The sequence below is a fragment of the Pinus tabuliformis genome, chromosome 6, assembly GCF_031772625.1.
Source record: "Pinus tabuliformis cultivar Carrire ecotype Pingquan chromosome 6, CPIR1, whole genome shotgun sequence".
NCBI lineage: Eukaryota > Viridiplantae > Streptophyta > Pinopsida > Pinales > Pinaceae > Pinus > Pinus tabuliformis.
This window is the reverse complement of record NC_142292.1, coordinates 1094078150-1094103562: the sequence shown is the minus strand read 5'-3', so window position 1 is coordinate 1094103562 and position 25413 is coordinate 1094078150.

The following is a 25413-nucleotide window of genomic DNA, read 5'->3' as shown; positions in this document are numbered from 1 at the left end:
CCATTCCTCAGATTTATGCAACATTGTAACAGGCAAGTTGATCATCATGCATCTATTATCAAGATGGAAGGTAAGCTTTATGATCAAGTTGTTTCTATTTTGATTAATCCTGAACCTAATTATAGTTATGTTAGTCCTGAACTAGTGGATAAGTGTGGCTTGAATAAATAAGTGCATGCAGAATCTTGGTTGGTGTAGCTGGCTACAAGGATCAGAAAGAGAGTTCATCATTGGGTGAGATCTTGTGCATTTCAGCTGAAGGGTATGTCTATGTCAGCACATATAAATGTACTTCCTTTGGGTTCAAATAATATGTTGTTGGGTATGGATTGGTTGCACATTCACAGGACCAAGGTTGATTGTTATGATAAGTCTATTGAGTGCTTGGATGATGATGGAGAGAGGAGAATATGCAGGGTAAGAAGAAGCTTACATCAGTGAGAATGATTACAACTATGTAGGCAAAGTGCAGTAGCAAGAAAGGATGTGTATTGTTTGCAATTAATATTTCTAGTGAAAAAGGAAAGGATGTTGTGGATGATGAAGTTCTAAAGAGGTATCCGGTTTTGTAGTAGTTTTAGGATGTGTTTCCTACATATATTTCAGAGTTGCCTCCTCATAGGGAAGTGGAGATTTCCATTGAGTTGATGTCGGGAGTAGCACCAACAACGAAGACACGATATAGGATGAGCACTCCAAAGTTGGTGGATTTAAAGTTTCATCTTAAGGCTTGATAAAGGATACATAAGGCCAAATTTGTCACCTTGGGGTGAACTAGTGTTGTTTGTGAAGAATAAGGACGATACCCTTAGGTGGTGCATTGATTACATGCAATTGAATAATGTGGTTTTCAAGAACATGTATACTTTGCTGGGGATTGATGATTTTTTTTATTAGATGAAGGGAGCAGTATTGTTCTTGAAAATTGACTTGAGATCAGGATATCATCAGGTACGCATCAAAGAAGAGGACATCTACAAAACCGCATTCCGTACCAGGTATGGGCATTATGAGTTTGTAGTATTTCCTTTTGGTCTTACTAATTCTCCAACTACTTTCATTTATTTGATGAATAGTGTGTTGCATCCTTATCTGGACAAGTTTGTGATAGTATTCATTGATGACATATTGACATATTCAAAGAATGAGGAAGAGCATGTAGAACATCTAGAAACAGTGTTACGATTGTTGAGATAGCATCACTTATATGCCAAGCTTAGTATGTTCAGTTTCTTTTAGACAAAAATTCATTACTTGGGGCATGTTGTTTCCAAGGAAGGTATAGTATTGGACCCGGCAAAAAAAATAAATAAATAAAAAAAAATAATTAAAAAAATAAAAAAAATTAAATAAAAAAAATAAAAATTAAATAAAATTAAATTAAAAAATAATAAATAATAAATAAAAATAATAATTAATAATAATAATAATAATAATAATAATAATAATAATAATAATTAAAAATTAAAAATAAAAAAATAAAAAATAAAAATAAAAAATAAAAAATAAAAAATAAAAAATAAAAAATAAAAAATAAAAAAAAAATAAAAATAAAAATAAAAATAAAAATAAAATAAATAAATAAAATAAAAAATATAAATATAAATAAATAAATAAACAAAATATAAATAAATAAATAATAATAATAATTAATTAATTAATTAATTAATTAAATAAATAAAAATAAAAAATAAAATAAAATAAAATCAGAGCTTCCATGGAGTGGGAAACACCTATGAATGAGGATGAGGATAGATCATTCATGGGACTAGCAAGTTATTACAAGAGTTTCATCAAGAACTTCTCACTGATTTCCTATCCTATTACATCATTGCGAAGAAAAGGAAATAAGTTTGAATGGATGGAGGAATGTACAAATAGTCTTGAGCATTTGAAGCAATTTCTTACAAATGCTTCAGTCTTGAATATTTCTTATCTAGATAAAGATTTTGTGGCATGTACAAATGCTTGCAAGAGGGGACTTGGTGGATGCAGGAAGGGAAGGTAGTATGCTATGAGTCAAGGAAGTTGAAGAACTATGTGACTCACAATCTTGAGTTGGCAACTATCATGTATGCCTTGAAGATGTGGAGACACTATCTTCTTGGTATGAGGTTCATTTTGATGAGTTATCATAGTGGGATGAGGTACTTATTTGATCAACCTAATCTAAATTCTAGTCAAGATAGGTGGTTGGCTACTCTTAGTGATTTTGACTTCAAGATCAGGTACATCAAGGGAATGGAGAACAAGGTTGTAGATTCTCTTAGTAGAAGAGTAAAGGTAAATCTCATTACAATAGTGATTTCTTATGGGATAGAATTACATAAATGGATCTTGCAGGTAGGACAACAAGATGACAAGTACCAACAACTTAAGAACAAGTTACAATAACAGGGTATAGGTAATAGGATGAGGAGTATCATCTCACAACAGATGGCTTGGTGAGATTCATGAACAAGATTTATGTGCCATATGACAGTGAGCTCAAGAATATTTTCTTGAGGGAATTTCATGTTAAGCCATATTTAGGTCACCCAAGATATCAGAAGACATTGAAAATAGTTAATAAATTCTACCATTGGCCAAACTTGAAGTAAGAGGTGGCTAAGTTTGTTGCGAGATGTTTGGACTATCAATAGGTAAAATATGGGTGTAAGCATCGAGGTGGTTAGTTGCAGCTAATTCTAATTCCAGAGTGGAAATGGGAGGTCATTGCCATGGACTTCACTACAGGTTTTCCATGGACATCAAAGCAGCATGACTCCATTATGGTTTTGGTTGACAGGTTAAGTAAGGTAGCTCAGTACTTCATTGCAGTTAAGCCTATGAATTTAGCTAGTGAGGTAGCTCATATTTTCATTAGGGAGATTGTGAGATTGCATGGTGTTCCTAAGAAGATTATATCAGACAAAGATGCCAAGTTCACTTCCAGGTTTTGGAAGGAATTATTTGCAGGTTTGGGGATAGAGTTGGATTTTAATACAACTTGTCATCTACTGAAAAATAGATAGATAAAGAGGGTCAACAAGATTAAGGACAGGTTGAGTATGTATGTCATGCATCAACAACAGAAGTGGGAGTATCTTCCACTGGTAGAGTTTTCTTATAAGAATGGGTATTAGTAATCCTTGAAGATGATTCCATTTGAGGCTCTTTACACATGGAGTTGTACTACTCCTATCAGTTGGAGCGATCCAATGAAATGGGTATTGATTAGACTAGCTATGTTGGTAAAAATGGAACTAGAAATGCAGGTTATCAAGAGGAACCTAAAGGTAGCACAGGACAGACTGAACAGTTATGAAAATCAACACAGGGTATTTAAGGAGTTTCAGGTTGGGGAACATGTGTACTTGCGCATCAAGTCCAAGCTGAGCTCCTTGAGGATTGGGTCATGTTCCAAGTTGGCACCTTAGTATTGCAGGGCCTTTCAGATTTTTGAGAGGATTAGACCAGTGGCCTACAGACTTGCACTGCCTCTGATAGTGAAAGTCCATTATGTTTTCCATGTTTCATTGCTTAAGAAGTATTTCCATGATGCAAATCATGTGATTTAATGGTTTATATTGCAGTGGAACCAGAGGGAGAATTCTAGCTAGAACCACAATTCATATTACAATGGAAATAACTCATGTTCCGGAACCAAGCAATCGAGCAAGTTAAATTGCAGTGGAAGCACTTTGGGCCTAATGAAGCCTACATGGGAGATGGCTGATCAAATGTGGGCTTTACATCCTTCATTATTAGTGTGTTCAAGCAAATGAATTTTTAGTACATGTGTATTTATATATATATGGATGTTGTTGTAGATGTCGTGATGAGTTGTGTTATAAAGCTTAAATAAGCAGTATGATTGTCATGTTTGTCATGGTTTAGAGTTGTTGTTCATTATAAAACTACATTGAGCTATGGCATAAAGCTCCATGGGAAGTATGTTTTTCTTTCAGTGGTTTGTTGGTCATAGTTGTCATAGAACACTGAGGATAGTGTTCCCCCTAGGGGGAGGGTTTGTAGCAGCCCCTGGTTGATTTTCTACGTAAAACATATAAGACCAAGGTCATGAGACACGTATTCCAAGCCGAATTCTGGGAAAAACATAGCGCTGGGTATCAGTTATGATTAATTAATCGCTAAGGAAGTTGGAAAAGACATTGACAAAGGCAAAAAGGAAATAGTTGGCATTTTATTTACGAAATAAAGGAAAATAGGAGAAAAGGAAGGTGAAGAGACATATTTTCATGAGAGGGAAATTCAAGGAAAAATGAAGGACAATGAAGAAAATAGAGGCCTCAATGATAAAAAGGCTTCTGAGGATCAGTTCACAACCTTTTGTCATTTTAGTTTTTGAGCTCTCTTCCATTCTCTCATACTCTTACACACTTAGAAAAATCTTGGAGAATTCTTGGGGCATGCTTGGAGCACTTTAGCATTCACTTAGATTGGAGAAAGAAGGAAAAGGAAAGAAAGAAAATGCAGGGGAACATTTCGATCAATAACTACAACTAGATTTCTTTGCAAGTAACATGTTTCATGTGTGATTTACTTGTTGATTTCTGGATGTGTGGTATATGCATGTGATTTTCTAGTTATATGTTGTCATTGGCATGGAGATTTGCCCAGATTGACAGTGGTTTTAGCCTTGCCTTTCGATTTCCTAGATAGCCATGGTGTTGTGGTTTTTGTCCACTTGATTTTTTCTAGTTGGTGCTCATGTTCCTTATGGTTATGGGTTGGAACAAACACTCTGGAATCCTTGGACCAACTTGGGTTGTGTTACTAGTCCTGGAGCCTAGGTTGGGAAAAACACTCTATAGCCCTTGGTGGGTTGAGTTACTAGTCCCTAGAGCCATGTTGGAAAAATGTTCTAGAGACCTGGAAGGCTATGGGTTGAGTTACTAGTTCCTAGAGCCCTGGACAGCTTGGGTAGAGACCGATCTGGTTGGTGTTAGTGATGTCTGACCATAGAGGTGGAATCACTGTGGTTGAGGGTTGAGGTGGTTTGGCCTTTAGAAGCCCTGGTTTGGTTTTGTCTTGTTTATTCCATGAGATCCCACATTTATGCTTGGAATATGGAGCGAGGCTGATTGGATGAAAGAGAGATTTGGTTCAACCCAATCTATGGTTGAGTGGTACGTGGAAGTCCCTAACTTGGTTGGTATTTTCATATATTAATAAGAGATATTCTTCTACTGTGATTCATGTATATTTGTAGTGATTGTATTGGTGATATTATAGCTGAGTTTTCATGATTCCTATGTTGGTTATATGATGTGTACCATCTGTGGCTCTTGTCATGAATTGTTTAGTTATTGATTGGTTGATGAATGTATGGACTAATAATTGTTGTTGCAGCTGGAGAGGGAATATAGCCTTCTTGATAATTATTTTGTGAGCTTATTTAATTAGTGAACAAATATGTATTTACAACCTACAGGTACTATGTATGCAAAGTGTTTTTATAAATGAGTAATTTGGACCTCCAACTTTTGGAGTCATATCTTGGCATATGATCTCTGTTTTACTATCAAAATACCTTGTTTCAAAGATCTCCACAAGGAGGACAAGTGGAAATTATGTGAAATATATTGTGGCACTTTTTTGGTCTCTCCATTTTCCTTGGAGGTGTTGTTTAGGCTCTCAAAATGGCCTCGGAGGTTTAGAACCCTACAAAACTACCAAAAATAGAAAGTTATGTTAAAATTAAGAAAACAAAACTAAAAATAAAGGGTGTTGGGTCAAGTCAGGCTTATGGCATTGTGATTATGTGTCATTAGGTGTTTGCAGTCAGTTTTGTACATGTAGACCCCATTTTCCATAAGTGAATCTTGGAAATCGAGTCTCACATAGTAACTCTCATCTCATGTTTACCCTGGTGAGCAGGTTAAAGTGGGTAAATATGGGGTGAGGTGGTTACATGTCCCAACTAAGAGAGGTCGGTTGCTTCAAAACACTAATCAACATAGAAATTTGTAGAAGGAAATGGTGGTTGTTATGAGTGCTTATTGAAGTAGGACACCACAACATATTCTTTTTCAACTATTTTAAAAGAAGAAAAGGTTTATGCATCCACGTCAGGTGAGTCTCATTATGAAATGTATAAACATATGTTATCAATTTTTTTCATACGAGTGTCATGAACCTCCAACCAAAGTTATCAAATTGTCAATTTTATGTGGTAGTAAACCCTTCTCTCTGTACAGGGAGTTTAGAGAACATACAATATCTTAACATGATTTTTTGATTACGTCCCTCCTATGAGCACCACTTTCCCATTGCTAAAATTTAGAGGAAAGTAAAACTCATAAATATCCTACAAAACATATGAGCTCAAATTGCAATGGAAATTTCTAGGTGACTAGATGCATTCAACAAAAAAATCTCATACTTCGTTGGCATTCATTGTATGGGTCAAGGATACATGTCCCTTGGCTATCTATTTATGGTGGAGGAGTTGGTAAAAAAACTTGTGAGATTCACTTCATGCACAATAAAGATAATTTATTCATTGTCTTTTGTAAATATGCTACTCGTTGTGCAGTTCCAACGATCTATCATTGGGAGTTTATAGGTTCCTTTTTGGTTGAAGTTGACACCCTTGACTTTATTAGCTTTAATTATTGAGAAAGTGGCTTGAATTAATTATTTATTATAGTTTTTGAATACTCTAATTCTCTCTATGTTGACGATATAGTCAAAATTTTCATAAACGCTCTCATAGATGTTGTAACCTATTTACCAAATTTACAAGAAACAATCAAATTTGTACAAATAAAAACACAACTCCAATGAGATGAAGTACAACAAAGTATCATGATTTTGAATTATCCTTGTTTATAACAATTCTCTTTTTGACTTGGATAAATATTCCCATCAACAAGAAACACATTATCAAATTAGTGATGCCACTTTAGAAGCACATTCAAATGAAGATGCAGAAATTCCACTTGCACTTCCCAAGCCCATCATCAGACCTTGGGAATAAGCCATCAAAAGAAAGCACTAAACGGACTTGGATATGAAAATGAAACCTTTCACATTCTAGACTACTCCAAACAATCTAGTTCCAGAGTGTTGTGTTCCTTCAAGAAAATTCATCTTCATCTCCTCCACTTCCTCATTAGACTCCCAGATGCCAACATTTTCATCAAGTTGACCATATGAAGGATCTTTTCTTATCTTCATCCTCGTGAGAATTGTGGTAAACATAATCATCATTCAGATAGATGTTCCAATCTTAAGAACCCTACAAGAGTAAAGATTCACCTTGGATGGGTTGCTTTTTAACAATGATCACCACCAACCAAGAAGATATATTGGTTGTACCATAGAATTCATTATAAGGTATTGACACATATTGCAGTGGAGATTATCTGACAGGGGAGGGAAATATTAGTGATTGAGAATTAGGCTTCAAGTATCGAATCCTTATCAATCAAATAGAAAGAAGCAATCTTGAACCATAACCAAAACCAAAGGCAACAACCGGATCCTAGAACCAAAGTTAGCCAAAGCCATAGTCAAATCTATAGCGAGAGATAGAGTCATTTTCCATGAGCACAATTAGGAAAGTGGTCATCCCAAAATGACCATTTGGTTTGTGGTCTTTCTTAAACTACCATTTAGTAGAAGACTTACATTTTCTGCTAGACAATAGTTTATGGTCATCTTTAAGCCACCATTAGAGGGCACTTCCATTTCAAAGAAGATATCAAATTCTAGTGAGATTAGGAATAAATATGTAACTACTTTGAGCTAAGTTATAGAGTTGGTTATCAATCTTAAACCACAATTTAGTAGAAGAATTCAACTTATTCTACCCATTTGGTTTATGGTCTTCCTCAAACCACCATATTCAAAGAGCATATTTAGTCATTGGCTATTATCCACTTCGACATTTCAACTCTCTTCTTGGACTCACATACGACCTTTTGGATTTGGAGGGGGGGTGTTTGAAACCTAATCCTTAGTTATTACTTTAAATTTTTTTATTCACTTGAGAAGAAGATGAAAAGTCACAAGTGAACTTAAATAGTCTTCGGGAATCCAATATACCTATTGGAAGATGAAACCAAGGGTCACAAAATATTGTATTCATATATGTAGCTTATTGATGAAATGTGTATTAAATTTTTATATTTCAATTCATGTGTCCGAACATTGTGTCCACATATCCTCACTCAATCTAGATTCCACATGCACATGTGGTTCCTCCTTGCTGCACTTAGAACCATCAATAACATCATATAGCATACTAGATTTCATTATGTATCCACAATTTCATTTCAATATTCCATATCAAATCATAAACAATCATTAATATATGTCAACATCTAGTTGTAATGACATCAAATTAGATCAAATTTCTAGATCGCATCATCCTTAATTGTATCTAGAAACCAATAAAGCCATTCGTGTTATTAAAATTCCCTCAAGCAAGAGCATCATTTTATCCAAATGAATTCAAATAAAATGATGGTACTACACCTTATCTAGGTAATTTTATTCCTTAAATACCTCAGTATAAATATAACATTTATGGGTGGTTGGTATTTAACCTCATTTGAGTCATTGGGTAAACACCCTATGTTCCCCTATTTTGGACTCATATTATGACAATATTACTACACTAAATGCAATAGACTGGTGCTTCTATCATGTTTTTATTTATTAGAAGTTGATCCAAATTGGATCATTATATTTTTTTCATCCATATCAATGCTTTCAGAGTGAAAAACAATGGAGGAATTAACTCTCAGGACCATTTTTATCATCATGACCCTGTTTGGAAAATTGGAGTCCAAAACATTCTGGGAGCATTTTGAAGCATCAAATGAAAATATTTGGGGGTACAACTCTTCCACTTTAGAATAGCACCATTTTTTCCTATTTTAAAAATAGTGATATTTCCAATGATGCAAGAATTGGGTCAATCAGAGTCTATAGGTGAAAGTTATGCCACTTAGAAGTTGATCTTCCTGTTTTCACCACCATATTCATAAGGATGTCATGTCAGTCCCATAATCCATGGAAAATGGGCTAGCCATGTTATTATTGTAGATAAGACTCTAGAAGAGTCTATATTGTAACTTTGATTCAAAGTTGAGATAGTCAAACCTAAACACTAATAGGTTATCAAGTTATGTTATAATCGGGCCACTAGGAGGAAACGTTGTTCCATTCTTTCGAGTGCATTTGTTCCATAGATTAGCAAAAAAAATCCAATAGGGATAGGAGATAGATCACATAGAGAGGATTTTTCATTGTAGAATCCCATGGGCCACATTCCATACTTCTTTGTACTCACAATCATAGTTCCATATAGAGAAAGAGAGTAGAGTAGCCTCACCTTCCAGCTAGGTTTTTCTCCCAAAAGGGCTTCCCAAGTCATATCTTGTGTCAAATGTGTGTGTGAGATTTTATTTTGTTGTTTCCTATTTTCTGCATAATTTTAATTCACATGCATACATTGTTAATAGTTATCTACATATCTTGAAATCTAAAAGGAAATCAAATTGTAATAGTGTAGAATTTCAAATTTTAAATACAAATTTATCAATTAATTTGTTGTGAAGAAGTGAGTAGTGGAATATCCATGATATTTTATGTATCATGTTGGTATTAGAGCAGGTTTCTTTGGGTATATTTTGGATATTTGCAGAGGATATATATCGGATGGTCCAAAATTCATAAAGCCCTAATCATGGACGACAAATATGTGAATAACCCCCATGATCTTATAGACGAGAGGTTTTCTCTACTGGAAAAACAAGTTGTGGATATAAATCATAACATAAATCTCCTCTTGGTGGCCCTATGCAATAAGCTCGGGATATTCAGATAAGACAAGGGTTCTAATGCAGTGGAAAAATCAGAGGAGGGATTAGGATATTAGGAAGAAACAAAGAACCAGTCAAAGAAATTCCCTGAAAAAAGATCAACCCAGTTCGAATGCCATGAATCATTCACTGTCCCTATTAAAAATGGAATAAAAGGTCGATATCAAGTTGTACCATGGAAAGATCTAAGTTTTTAAAATGCAACAAAAAAATCCTAATTTAATTTTGTCCTTGAATTAAGTTGGGAATAAATTTGCAATTCCACATCTCATGAAAACTTGTATTAGTTAACATAGTTAATTTGTTTTAGTTGGCTCATTTAATTCGAGTTTAGGGTATAAATAGAGTCATGTAGAGTGGCTCCTACATTATAGGATCCCTGGTTGAGTTTATTTTGAGTTGTAATTAATTAATTCAGTCTAACTGAGTTAAAGTAAGATAAACTAGTTCCAACTAATGAAGGAACTAGTGGTAGGTCTAGTAGTGTGGTGCTACCTGCAGTGGAGTGTGATGTTGCCTACAGTGATCAGCGAGTAAACTGATGATTCACTCATAAATAACTCATGCATGTCATACCTGAGGGAGACCCAAATGAGATTGGATTTCACGGATAGTGTACTATCAGTTGTATAATCATCTGAATTGTACAAGTAGTGCATGTAGTCAGAGGAAATCCTATGAGGATTGCACAATTCCAATTGAGGAATTTCTCTAACTAATAAAGGGCTAATTCTCAAGGAAATAGGGACTTGGGCAAGCAGAAAATTGTTTAAGTATTAGTTTGGGATTGTCTAGGAAGCAGTGAGACAAATGGATATATTGCAAAGGTTACTCGGGCTTGAGAAAAGCATTGTAATATTCTCATAAAATTTGATTGACGTAATATATAGATAGAAAAGTTTTTTAGTTGTCTTTACCTAGGAAATCATTGTGCAATGTGTTGATTGGATTCTTTCTCTTGTATGCTTCGTGATTTCACGATCTTTTAATTATTTTTGTTGATGAGTAGAGTAGATTCACTTTTATTGTTTTAGCATATTACAATTAGTAGTTTGAATCTACAAGGAATTTCTACATGGTATCAAAGTTTAAATCACTATAGAAGAGGAGAATATGAGTTTGTCTTTTGCAGGTGAAATCAAATTTGGAGTATCATACTTCAGATCCCGTAGGATGTCATTCTATATATTGAGACTCGAATATGCCGTTGAGGGTAGTTTGAACTATATTGCTTGGAATGATAGGATGGAGGCAGTGTTGTAAGAAAACAAGCTTAAGGAATTCATAGACAAAGATATTCCTAAGCCTCCAGTAGTTGATGCTCAAGATCTGGTTGAGTGGAGAAAATGTGTGGAAAAGGTGAGAAGGATTATCCTAGAAGGAGTTCGAGACCATATTGTCTCAAACCTCCATGATAAGGATATTCCATATGCAATGTGGAAGGCCTTGATAGATCTGCTTCAAAACAGTAGTGACCAGAGGAAGTTGGCATTGAAGGACAAGCTCAAAAAAATCAAGATGGAGAAGGGTGACACAATACCAAAGTATTTGACCAAGTTCACCCAATGTCGGGATGAGCTTGGAAGTGTTAGTGTTATAGTTGTTGAAGATGATCTGGTCAGCCTAGCACTTTTAGGCCTTCCCAAGAGCTGGAAAAAATACCAGGACTCACTAAATGGGAGGGATAATTTACCAGAGTGGGAGTGTTTGTGGTCCAACTTGGTGCAAGAAGAGATTCAGTGGAACACCATAGATGTATCCTCATCTATGATGAGGGGAAATGTGCCTTAGCTGGAAAGGAGGTGAAAGGGAAAGGTAATTTATCCCATTCCAAATCTGATTCTAGTCAGGGCAGAAAGAAGAAGGACATGTCAAAGATTAAATGTTTTCACTGTCACGAGCTAGGAAACTATGCCATGAAGTGTACACATAAGAAGGCTGGCAAGAATCCCTTAGGAGGAGTGGCAAGTGAAGTTCTTGCTTCACAATTCGAAATGTATTTCACCATCATCGCTTTCGTAGTGACATCGGTGATGGGTAGTGTGTGGTATCTAGATAGTGGGTCCTCATTCCATATGACTGACAACAAAGAGTTCATCAGTGACTTGGAGGAGAAGGACCTCCAGATGCACATCAAAATGGGAGATGATGGGAGGTATAGTGCGACCGACATTAGTATTTTTACCTTTTAGAGGGAGTCTTATTCTCCTCTCACATTAAATATGTCATGTATGTTCCAGGTTTGAAGAAGAATTGGTTTTAATTTCCAAGTTGGAGGACCGTGGCTACGATGTGATATTTATAAAGGGAAAGGCTTTCCTTCATCACATAGCCTTAGGACAAGTGAAGTGGGTCGAGTTTCAGGTGAAGAACCTCTACAAATTGGATGTAGAATATTGTGTTTCTTTAAGCAGAAAAGCGGAGAAGGCATAGAGTCGAGACATCGGTGAGTTGTGGCATAGAAGATTGGGTCACTTGCACCACGAAGCTTTGAATATCATGCACCAAATTTCCACAGGACTTCGCAAGGGTACACTAGAGCAGAGAGACACATGCAAAGGGTGTACATTGTGGAAGTTCACCAAAGCTAACTTCCATGATAATGACAGTCGAGCAAAAGTGATCCTTGAAAGAGTTCACTCATATGTGTGTGGACCGTTCTCGACAGCCTCCACATACAAGCACAAGTATTATGTAATATTTGTGGATGATTTTTCTCATAAGTGCTAGATTTTCTTCATGCAGAAAAAATATTAGACGTTCGCTAAATTTTGTGAATTTAAAGCACCTGTGGAGAAAGACACTAGCAAGAAAGTTAAAGCTCTTAAGAGTGATAACGGTGGAGACTGTGTATCAAATGAATTCAAGAATATTTGTGAATCATAAGGCATTCGACAGGAGTTAATAGCACCCCATAACTCATAGCAAAACGGAGTGGCTGAAAGGAAGAACAAAATTATTGTGGGAGTTGCACGGGCAATGTTACATGATCATGGCCTATCATTGCACTTGTGGGCTGAAGCATGCAATACAGTTGTATATGTGCAGAACAGGAGTCCTCATTGGATTCTTGGGGTGAGTACACCAAAACGAAGATTTTTCAGCTAAGAAACTAGATTTGGCACACTTTAGGATCTTTGGTTCATCATTCTACTATCATGTTACCAAGGATGCAAGGAAAAATCTAGAACCAACAACCGAGTTGGGCATATTTGTGGGGTACACTGATACACCTCACAACTATCGGGTGTACTCGCCATATCACGAGATGATAATGCTTCATAGAGATGCGAAGTTTGATGAAGAGAAGGCCATGAGATGTTCCCTTGGGAGGGAGCTTCAGTTGCATGGAGATGAGGAGATTTTAGCTCCAAAGGAAGAACCTCAAGATGATGTGGAGTAGCCACATGCAGAGGAGCAGAGAGTGGAAGAAGCCACTCATGCAGAGACTTCTATGGAAGGAAGCACACCAGAGAGGCTGAAATATTGATGCATGATGCTAGATATAATGTGGGAGCATCCACATCACATCATAGGAAGAGGAGGTCACTGAATTGGTACACTGTCTACATGGCTCTGATGAGCGAGAGTGTAGAGATTGAGCCATCATCATTCGAGGAAGCAATGCAGAAACTAGTATGGGTTGATCCCATGGTTGAGGAGTATGACTCCATTATCATAAACAATGTTTGGGAAGTGGTCCCAAGACCAGCAGACAAGTCAATGGTGAGTTCATATGGAAGTATGGAGAAACACAAGGCTAGGTTTGTAGCCAGAGGGTTCTCTTAGATGGAGGGAAATGATTATGAGGATACCTTTGCTCCAGTATAAAGGTACTCTTCAATCAAATCTATTCTAGCACTTTCAGCGCAAATGGGATGGAAGATACATCAGATGGATGTGAAGACAACATTTGTCAACAGTGTGATTGAGGAAGAGGTGTACATTGAGCAGCCGAAGGATTTGAGACCTTCAACGTAGATTCGTATGTGTGCAAAATCAAGTGAGCGTTGTATGGGCTAAAACAAGCACCCGTGCTTGGTACACCAAGATTGACAGCTATTTCACTAGGTTGTGCTTCACCAAAAGTGAAGAAGATGAAAACCTTTACCATATTGTGGTTGAAGGTAAATTATTGATTATATTATTATATGTCAATGATTTAATTCTAGCAGGTGATGAGAAGCTAGTAAAATATTTCAAAGATGATCTTGCAAGAGAATTTTAGATGGAGGACCTAGGGCTCATGAATTATTTCCTTAGTATGGAAGTAGGGCAAGGAGATGAGGAATTGTTTGTCTCTTAGGGAAAGTATGCCAATGAGACATTGAAGAAGTTCCACATGGAGAGCAGCGAACCCATGGAGAATCCTCTAGCATGGAATTGGAGGAAGGAAGATGCTACTTCAGGTGAAGTAGTGGAGGCTACTATTTACAGGAAGCTTATGGGTTCACTTATGTATTTTATGAACACACGACCAGAGATATGTTTTGCAGTTAACTAGATTAGTCAAGCAATGGTTAAGCCAACCAAAATCTATTGGGAGGCAGTAAAACATGTGTTAAGATACCTCAGAGGCACCACTCAGTTTGGTATTTGATATAGACGGACAAAGGGAGTGAATCTTCAGGGCTTCACAGATGCAGATTGGGTAGGGATTCCATTCGACAGGAAGAGCACATCAGGGGGAATCTTCAATATTGGGTCAGCAATAGTTTCTTGGTACAAAAGGAAGTAGAGATTAGTTGCACCCAGTTCGATAGAAGCAGAGTACATGACTACTAGTTAAGCAGCTTGTGAGGCTATTTGGATGAAGAAGATCCTTGTTGGGTTATTTGGTCAGCAAATGGATCCTATGGTGATTTACTGTGGCAATCAGAGTTGTACCAAACTCTTTGAGAATCCATTTTTTCATGATCGGTCCAAGCATATCGACATTCAGTATCACCATCTACGAGATTTTGTGCAGAGGAGAATCATGTTGCTTGAGTACATTCCTACAAAAGAACAGCATGCATATATTTTGACAAAGGCATTGTCAAGATGCAAATTCGAGTTTCATAGAGGCGGGATCGAGGTAGAATATAATCCCTTTCTTGTTGAGAGGTAGTGTTGAAAATGCAACAAGAAAATCTTAATTTAATTTTTTCCTTGAATTAAATTGGGAATAAATTGTAATTCCACATCTCATGAAAACTTGTATTAGTTAACTAAGTTAATTTGACTTAGTTGGCTCAATTAATTCAAGTCGAGGGCATAAAATAGAGTCATGTAGAGTGTATCCTACATTATCGGATCTTTGGTTGAGTTTATTTTGACTTGTAATTAATTAATTCAGTCTAACTGACTTAAAGTCAGTTAAACTAGTTCCAACTGATGAAGGAACTAGTGGGAGGTCTAGTAGTGTGGTGCTGCCTGCAGTGGAGTGTGGTGTTGCCTATAGTGATCAACTAGTAAAGTGATGCTTCACTTATAAATAACTCATGCATGTCAGATATGAGAAAGACCCAGTTGAGATTGGATTTTAGGGACAACGTACTATCATTTGTATAATCATTCGAATAAGAAGTCAGAGGAAGTGCTATGAGGATTCCGCATTTCCAATTGAGGAATTTCCCTAATTAATAGGGGTTAATTCCCAAGGAAAAAACACAAGGAAATAGGGACTTGGGCAAGCAGAAAATTGGTTAAGTATTGGCCTGGGCTTGTCTAGGAAGTAGTGAGACAAATAAAGATAGTGTAGAGGTTGCTCGGGTTTGAGTGAAGCATTGTAGTCTTCTCATATTTTCTAACTAATGCAATATTTAGTTGTGGCTTTCCCCAGGAAATCATTGTGTAACATGTTGATTGAATTATTTCTCTTGCATGCTTCGTGATTTCGCGGTCATTTAATTGTTTCCGCTGATGAGTAAAGTAGATTCAATTCTATTGTTTTAGCATATTACAATTAGTAGTTTGAATCTACAAGGAATTTCTACACAAATTTCTAAAGCTAAATCACTAGTTACAATAACTATAAGTGTATTTGAGTGTCCATCGAATTGAGGAATAACATAAGATTTCATTTTCATGACTAAAATTAGAGGTCCATGCCCTAACTTGGTGGGAAATTCACACAAATACCTTGAGGTTGGAGGGGGAGCCTCCAGTGACTAAGTGGGAGGACTTCAAAACCATCATAAAGTCACAATTTTACCCTATTGGGTATGAAGAGGACCAATTGATCTAGTGACGCTACTTCAGGAAAAAATAGGGGAAAAATGTGTAGGAGTACATCACAGAGGTCATAATGTTGAGTATCTCCCCAAATAACCTAAATGTATTCCTCAAATATTTGGGGGCTCTATGCCACCATCTGCAAGAGAAAATGATGTTGTTCAAGCCTAGATCAATGGACGAGGCTTGTGTACAAGAACAATACTTAGAAAACATAGGCATGAAGTAAGGGAAATCAACTAGATCGAAGAAAAAGGAGCAACAAATTTCTTCTAAGGAGGGGAAGAAGAAGCAGAAAGGTGGAAAATATAGAAACACAACAACCATGGCATGTCAGTGCAAAGATCCCAAAAACCACTGCAAAATTGATGACCATATAGAGGAGAAGTGTTGGAGGTTGCATCCAAAGCTTAACTTTAAGAACAAAAAGAATTATAATAATAAGAATAATCTCATGGCCAGTGATTCGAGCAACCAAGTTGAAATCAAATCGGACGTGGATGAGAAGACCATCCATACATCAGTGCAAAAGGAGGTGAATCTGAGTAACCTTCCACAAAAACTTAATTAATGAATATCTTATATTATATTATTTGTTTTGTTTTATTTGAAATTTTTAAAATTTACACATATCACATTATTGTGTTCTTAAGAAAGGCATGCAAAGTCACCCTACTTTATAGGGAAAAAAAGGAAATTAGACATACATCAACTTTCATTTTAAGTTAGTGCTTGTAGTATTAAATGTAAATATTTAAAAAAAAATTATATTAATGAGCTAACTAACTATTTTGAATAGACACCACTAGCACACCATGGAAACAAACTCAAGACATCATAGTTTTAGGGTTTGTAAAGTTCTCCACCTTTCAAAATTTATCTTATAATCATGTGTGTTTTAAATTAAATAAAATATAATATTTAAAATTTTATTTATTTCCTGGCTGGGGGTGAGAAACGATGAGGGTACGGGAGAAAGTGGGCATGATAAACCCCCATGGGATAGTAGTAATGCATAAATGTGGTAGAGAGATGGCATTGGGAAACTCCCTCAAAAACATTCTCAAGGAAATACTTAGTATAATTGTGATGAAGCAGGTCTGGATAGTGAGTTGTAACAGTAGTGAAAATAAATTAGGTGCAACTGAAGGTGGCATTGACTTTGTCTCTGTGCATGGACTTCTCGAAGCCTCGAGTCATTCCTCTAGTGTGTGGGAGGCACTTATAACAACCCAAGGTCTGGAAAGAGAGGTGTAACAACCCCTTGTTGATTTTCCTATGTAAATAAAATAATACCAAGATCACGGGACACGTATTCCAAGCTAAATGTTGGGAAAAACATATGATGGGTATCACTAATGATTAATTAATGGCCATGGAAATTGGCAAAGGAAAAGAGGCATTAATATGAATTTATTTATGAAAATAAAGGAAAATAGGAGAAAGGGAGATGAAAGGTCGCAGGTTTGCATGAGAAGAAAATTGAAGGGAAAATAGAGGAAATTGAAGAAAATAGGGGCCTCAATGATAAAAAGGATTTTGAGGATCAATTCACAGTTTTTGTTGGTTTAAATTTTTGTCAATTTTCACTTGGAGCTCTCTTCTATTCTCTCATTCTCTCATAATCTTGCATACTTAGAGTATTCATGGAGAACTTTGGCAGACAATAGATTTGGAGGAAGAAGGCAAAGGAAAGTGGGAAAGTTCAAGGGAACATGTGGATCAACAACTACAACTAGATTTCTTTGCAGGTAATAGGTTGCATGTGTGATTTCCTTGTTGATTTATGGATGCATGGTAGATGCATGTGGTTATTTGGTTATGTGTTTTAACTGGAATGGAGAATATCCTTGATTGACAGTGGTTTTAGCCTTGCCTTCCCATTTCCTAGATAGGCATGATGTTTTGGGGTTTTCCATTTGATTGTTTTTCTTATTGGTGCTCATAATTCCTTATGGCTTTGGGTTGGAAAATATGCTCTAGAATACCTGGAACAACTTGGGTTGAGTTACTAGTCATGGATCCTAGGTTGGGAAAAACAATCTAGAGCCCTTGGTGGGTTGAGTTACTAGTCATGGATCCTAGGTTGGGACAAACGATCTAGAGCCCTTGGTGGGTTGAGTTACTAATCATGGATCTTAGCTTGGGACAAACAATCTAGAGCCCTTGGTTGGTTGAGTTACTAGTCCCTGGAGCTGGGTTGGAAAAATGCTCTGAACCGCTGCAAGGTTGTGGGTTGAGTTACTAGTTCTTGGAGCCCTGGACAACATGGGTAGAGATTGATTTGGCTTGTGTTGTTGATGTCTGACTGTGAGGTGGAATCAATGGTTGTGGGTTGAGGTGGTTTGGCCTCTGGAAGACATGGTTTTTTTTTTTTGTTTATTCCATGAGATCCCACATTCATGCTTGGAATATGGTGCGAGGGTGATTGGTTGAAAGATAGATGGTGTGGGGGTTCAACCCAATCTATGGTTGGGTGGTACGTGGAAGTCCCTGACTTGGTTGGTATTTTCATATGTTAACAAGAGTTATTCTTCTATTGTGATTCATGTAAATTTGTATTGATTTTCTTGGTGATATTATGGTTGGTTTTCCATGGTTTATATGTTGGTTATTTTCTGGTTATATTATGTGCATCTTCTATGGCTCTTGTCATGAAGTGTTTAGCTAATGGTCAGTTGATGAATGTATGGACTAATAAGTGTTGTTGCATCTAGTTGGAGAGAGCATATGGAATTCTCGGTGATTCTCAGATGAATCTTAGACTTTTATGATAATGCATTCATGATATGTAGCTTACATGTTTTCCATGTATTTGACGGAATTTGTTTTATGCTCTAGGAAGTCTAGGTCAAGTTTTGCATTGAAGTTTGTACTTTTAGCCTTGTTTCCATGTCATTAATTATTTTGAGAAGTCTCGGGAAGCTTTGGGAAGTGGTATAGAGTTTGACCTGGAATTGAGGCTCAGATATTAGGACCACACCCTCTAAACTGGACATTTTGGGTCAGAACCGCACTCAGGGAGGCCTTTGAGTGTGATTGGAGGCCTTGGCATGCATGTGGTTGGGGGTTAATTTGTGTAAAAAATAGCCACAACTCAGGTTTTGGTCACTTGAGGTGTTCCTTTAGCCCTTGAGTGTCTAATAGCTCCGAGGAATGTTCTGAGTTGTCAATTAGTGGTCAGTTGTATGCCCCACTTCCTTAACTGGAGCTAGGAGTTTGGGTCATCTCATAGTAACCCTTCATCTCATGTTTACCATAGAAAACTAGTGAAATTGGATAAATATGGGACGGGTGGTTACAAATTAATATTAGAGCATGGTTTCATTCTCTTTGGATGATATTTGATACCACAGATTTGTATCAAAGCTTCTAGGTACAAACACTTTGACTAGATGGGTGGAATGTGTTTGTCATGCATGCATGTCAGTTGTCTATGTGTTTATATGCATGCATAGCCATTGTTGTAGTAGTGATTTCATTATATATACATATGTTCTGCTAAGTTAGATTGATTTTTAAAATGAGATAGTCTCCCTCTAAAATTCACTGAGGTATGTTTGATCATGTCTACATTCAATTTATTTGACATGGTATCTTTGCAAGAAGTAGAAGATCAAGGTGACTAGTGAAATGGTGGACTGCAGATCATGAGATTCTCCCTACAGATTAGATGAAAAACATAGCGATGAGTAATCCCCTGACATAGCATATACAAAGAGAATTTTGAAAGAAAATATCAGGAGTTGTAAGTCGGATAATGACAGGAACATTCAGTCATAGGAAATACTTACCAGAGCACAGGAAAAGCAAGCAGATGTGTTGTAGCGGCTACAACCACCCTCCAAAATTTCACCTATGCTTTGATTTTGGAGCCTTCCTTCCTATACACAAGAGCTTATCTTGCACTGATTCTGCTATTCATGTTTTGACTAAGCCTTATCTTTTTCATTTGTGCTTGTATTTTATTTTTTCTACACTTAACTCATCTTTCTAAGTCACAAGATGATCTCCTGACTTGGTCATACAACAGTTATGGGCTTGCTTCCAGAAACTACACAATCCTTGAGGAAAGTTAGCCTTGATCATTTGAATTACGTAGTTTAGACTGGAAGTCAACCTTGAGCTCATAAACTGCGTAGTTATGGAAGGCAGCCCTTCTCTCTGTCGAATACTCTAAGGAAGGTGCCACCTAGTGAGGCATACCAATATGTGATCTCTTCTATTTCCTCCATTTCTCCTCGTGACATGCAAGGTGGATCTTCTTCAAATATGAGCTTATAAAGCGGGATGATGAAGTGGTCAGTTAGTTGTTCCATTACTCCTCGATGACTGCAATCCGAAAGCAACCTACAATAAATATGCACGACAGTTTCTCATGGTGTCCATGTCCAGTTCATGTCAGGAAACTGATGTTGTGCACAAATTGCATCCAGTAAATATGAAGACATATAAAACCTTTCTTTCTCACCATTGGGAGGACTCTGGGCTTGTGCTACATGGGCTCTCAACTATCAAGCCAACAAATCTAACCAGTTGAACGACTTCCCCTCATTCACAACCTAGTTCAATAACACTACCCACCCTTTAGGAAAGGTCTTTGTGCTCTGCTGACCATGGATCCTGCAAGCTAAGATAACCAAGAGTTTGTAGGACTTTGTGAGAGACTTTATCTTCTATGAATGGGTGGGTGTTTGTCGAAACTTCGATGGCTCATTCACCCAGCCTTTAACAATATCTCTTTTCTTCACATAGTTGTTGGTGGCATACAAAAATGTGTCCATGAGGTTCACTAGCTCGAGCAAGTGATACATTCATTGATAATATTCTTCTCGATAGGTAGTGATATTTTTTCCATTGGAACTACTCAATGTCATGGTCTTCTCATCAATGTGTGAAACAATCCAGATGATGACATCTACACATGGGAAGGTTGGATATTTGCATGCAACCTTGTGTATTCTTGACTGTTAGACACTGAGATAGACCTTTCGGTCCTCTAGATATGCCTTAAGGCTCTTTTCTGAAAGAGCTTCATTAACTTGCCGCCATGTTAGTCTTGACCCCTTTTCCATAAACATTTGAGTGTCTGCATACACTTTCAAGTCTACTAATGTTTTCTCAATTGCTTCCCCAGTACTACTTTCAGTGGTATCTTTTGAAGCATCTCTCTTTGGTGCCATTGTAACAATGACTACTCGAGAGAAGTGCTTCAAAAGTGTGGTACCTATGGGACAAAAAGGACACTCATGGCAAGAAAAAATTAGTTTTAGCAAATCTAACTTCAAAGCATGATCAAGCAACAAACCGAGCAACTCGAGAGAAGGATTCTGTAATTTTTATCAACAAAGGAGAGTAGATGACTATGGGAATTGCACATTGTGTAGTCCTAGAATCCAAGGATGAATCCTGAGGCTTGAGATTGCACAATGTGTAGTCTAGCATGGATAGAGAGTAGGAGACACTATGCATTATGAAGTCTCAATGGCCAAGGTGATATGTTGAACCCTGCAACTATGTAATGCACAGTTGGGGAAACTTGTAATTCACATTGCGCAGTTCCAGAGGCCAAGCTCTCAGCTTGATCCTTAGGATTGTGTAGTGCCCAATTGGGCAAGGCAAGATATGGCAAGGAAAGTGAAAATCTGCTTAGTGGAAGTATGAAAAACAAGAAGAAGTGAATCATAATGTGATATTGAGTGAAAAATGACTAGGTATGAGTAAATAAATGTATATCAAGGGTAGAAATTGATCAAATAGAAGTAAAATCAAGTTTGTGAGGAGAGTCGCTGCAATGACAACCATCGGTGCAAAAATGGGGAAATCGATGCGACACTTGTGAAAGGCAAACGAAAACTTAGAACAACACTTCTACAACCTAAAATAAGTTGAAATTATAGCAACCATTAAGAGAAATAAGTAAAACAACACTCATAGAAGTGAAAGAACAAAAAGTGATACAAAAACCGACAAAGGACAACAAAAGTAAAACTCGCCCAAAAAAGTTACGACGACCACACTAAAGGTTCCTTGATCTCCTCGGGAATGCTATAGGTCCAAGATTGAATGTTCAAATGAGCTTTAGAGTCATCAATTAATATATTTGAGTGAATTAGGGTTTATGACGTGCATGCCTAAAATCAAGGAAAAAGCGACTCTTGGCGAAAGTTTCAAAAAATATTGAAAGTGCCTCCTTCGAAATAATAAGAATATATCCCTATTTTTTAGGGATGTTTTTTTCTTCTTCTTTTCTGGGAAACTTTCCATGCACACTGCTAGGAAAATACTGTGCAATTCTAGGGAACTTGGTAAATTTTTTACTTAGTGCATTATGCAATTTCTGAGCTCAGTGAGGGGTTGCATAGTTTTTGGGCTTAGTGCTAGTTGAAAAGTCATAGGAAGTTGAACAGTCGTGAGGGTAGTCAAAGAGTCACAAGGGGGAAGCATCACCCCTTGGTTATATATACCCCCTCATTGTATGAGCAAAAAACTTTTCACCTTGGCTCCTCCCGCAAGGCATTAGAGAGATAAGCTAGTTCTTTGAGGAGCAAGGAGTGGCTCCAATGTATCACTACTGAGGCTAGTGATGTACATTGTAAACATGTGTCTTGGAGCTTTTTCTTAATAAAAAATCCTTTTAAGGCCAGCACATTCTTCATGCAGGGACAATGAATTTTTTTAAGACTATTATGTGGGCATTTGTATTTCGTGTTTTCTTTTACATGTACTAAGATAGTTGAACTATTTCGGTTATTTTAGTGCTTATCTTATTGAGAAGGTGTTGTAATGGTTGTTATAATTGTCCCATCCTTGTGGACTATTCTGTGGGATACTAGACGGATCTTTCCTTGTTCGTTGGTTGTAATGACCGTTGCCTCTGTTGTAGACTATTTCACTAGATATTAGACGGGTCATTCTAGTTCATGTGTGTCTCTTCCTGGGTGGTACTATTACCTCCCACTTAGAGGCTCACTTTTCTCTACCCCTTTGTAGTAGAAGAACCTAGACACAGTTGGAGTTAGTGCCTATTGTCGAGGATTAGCTCTTGGCCCTTAGATACTTACCACAGACTTTAGAGGATCCCAACTGCAACAAAATGAATGAGGCTTCTTTCACAGGGTGGTATGAAAATATGCTACTTGTCATGAAGCCAAATCCAGAATCCATTATTGCTTCTAGATAAATACTCGCATGACATATAGTTTGACGTTTTTCATGGCAGCACCTAGATTCGCCCTAAGTGCATTAACTCGGACACATTCTAGATATGTGTTCATCCCTACATTCTCTCAGAAGAGGCATTCCACACTGAAGTCATGTTCTAGCCTGGAGTTTTTGGAGAAGTTTGGGATGGAAAGATGATATATTCATTTGAAGGGATGTTGCCTAAGCCACTTCCTAGTGAAACCCCCTCTACCTCCTGGAAATAACTGGTAGAGGAGACGCTCAATCTAGTTCTGAAGAAGTTCAAGACAATGATGATGCATTAAAGGAAATTTCAACTCAAAAATAGCCACCTAAGAAAACGTTAAGAAATTAATCAAATAATTCCATGTAGACAATTTTTTAATATATCCTTTTTATTATTTAACTTTGATCAAAATTACCCAAATAAATGCCACATTTTTTTTTGTCAGTGAAAAATGCTTTCATTAGATTTTCAATAAAATAAAGCTTACAAATATCATCATCACAGCCTCCACTCTCTCATTTCGACCAAAATTTTTGATAGTAGGGGCTCGGACATACCAAAAAGGACAACTAACATACATTATTTCCAGAGGGCGTTCAAGCCTAGACATAATTGAAATAAACAAACATAGCTGACATAAATAAAAAGAAAACCATAACTTACAATTGCATATTAGGGTGGTGGGTGAGGAGGAATTATAAGAGGAGTAACAAAGAAACCTACATGATCATGGATATGGAAGTCAATATGCTCCAGCCTTGCTCCCGAATTGCGAAGGTGGTCGTCCATGCAATGATGATGATGTCAAAGACTGTCCAGCTGCTCCAATATCTCATTCTGGCTATATTGGATGTCCTAGAAATAGGCCATAGTCTCATTCCTATATTAATACTTGTGATCTCAGAGGATATCCATATTGATTTGGATTTGACGAAGTTGGGATGAAAGAGATTCCAAAGTGAACGGAGCTACCACTTGGTCATGCGAACGAACTAGAGATATAGTCTTTGTTTCCTTAGTGCCCTGGCTACCAGAATTGGCCAAGGATGTGCTATGTCCAGGCTCAGGATGCCTCTCCAACTATTGCTTCCCACCGCCACGATGGGACCAACCCCATTAACGGGCCATTGAGAGAAGAGGAAAATTAACCAGAGAGAAGGGGAAGGCTCCCCGAAAGGAAGGACACTTTTTGTTACACTGTACTTTGTCACACCTCCTATTCACTTCTTGTTCCATATCTTGAAGTTCCAAAATGTTGACAACTATGAAGTATATCCATCATGATACATAGACAAAAACATCCCTAAAAAAACAAAGGAAAATTGTCATGAAGAAGATTAGCTAAAACCCTAACTTTTAGGGCCAACACTCTTTGCTCCATTGCCTTCCCATGCTGATGGCAGGTTGGTTGTACTCCTCGCCTAAAGTTTGAGGTAAAATAGGGAAAATTTTCTCTCCAAGGTACAAATCTTTTTTTCTTTCAAGTTTTTATAAGTCAAATGACATTTTTACCAAAATTAGGGCATTTTCACTTATTTTTAAATATTTTTCCTCAAAAATTGGTAATGTGTGTTCACTTGTGGAGTGACAGGTCATTATACTTGGTGATGATAATTTATTTTGACTGATTCAAAAAGTTTTATTTTATCACTTTTTCGGACTCGTCAAATAAAGCAACCCCGTGGACTCATCCTTAAGCTCTTTTCAAACTGTTGAGAAATGAAAAGATTGTCGAGTACTTGTCATTTCGAAATCGTTAAAGTAAATTAAATGACGTCTACTTAGTATAAGTTTGATCCTTTTCCGGATTGAGATATACTATTGTACGAAAAAGGAATACCTTAGTCGAACATGGCTAAGAGGTTCTCTTGGATATTGTTTTCTACCTTTTCGGGTTCAAGAGACGATTTATGAAAAGGGACCTTTCAAGTTTTCTTTTCCGCTTCTTTTTCAAACTCTCTAAACATGAAAAGGATTGTTTATGAGAAAATTCTTCGGCGTAAATCACATGATCTTACATTTGTCAACGCGTTTCAAACCAACCAATGTGGTTCATTGTCAGGACAAGTTGAAGAATGAGATCTAGGCTGCATGTTAAATAGTTAGAGCAGGACCTCCAACGACTATATTGGACCAGGAAACGGCTAATATTGTCTTGGAAACAGC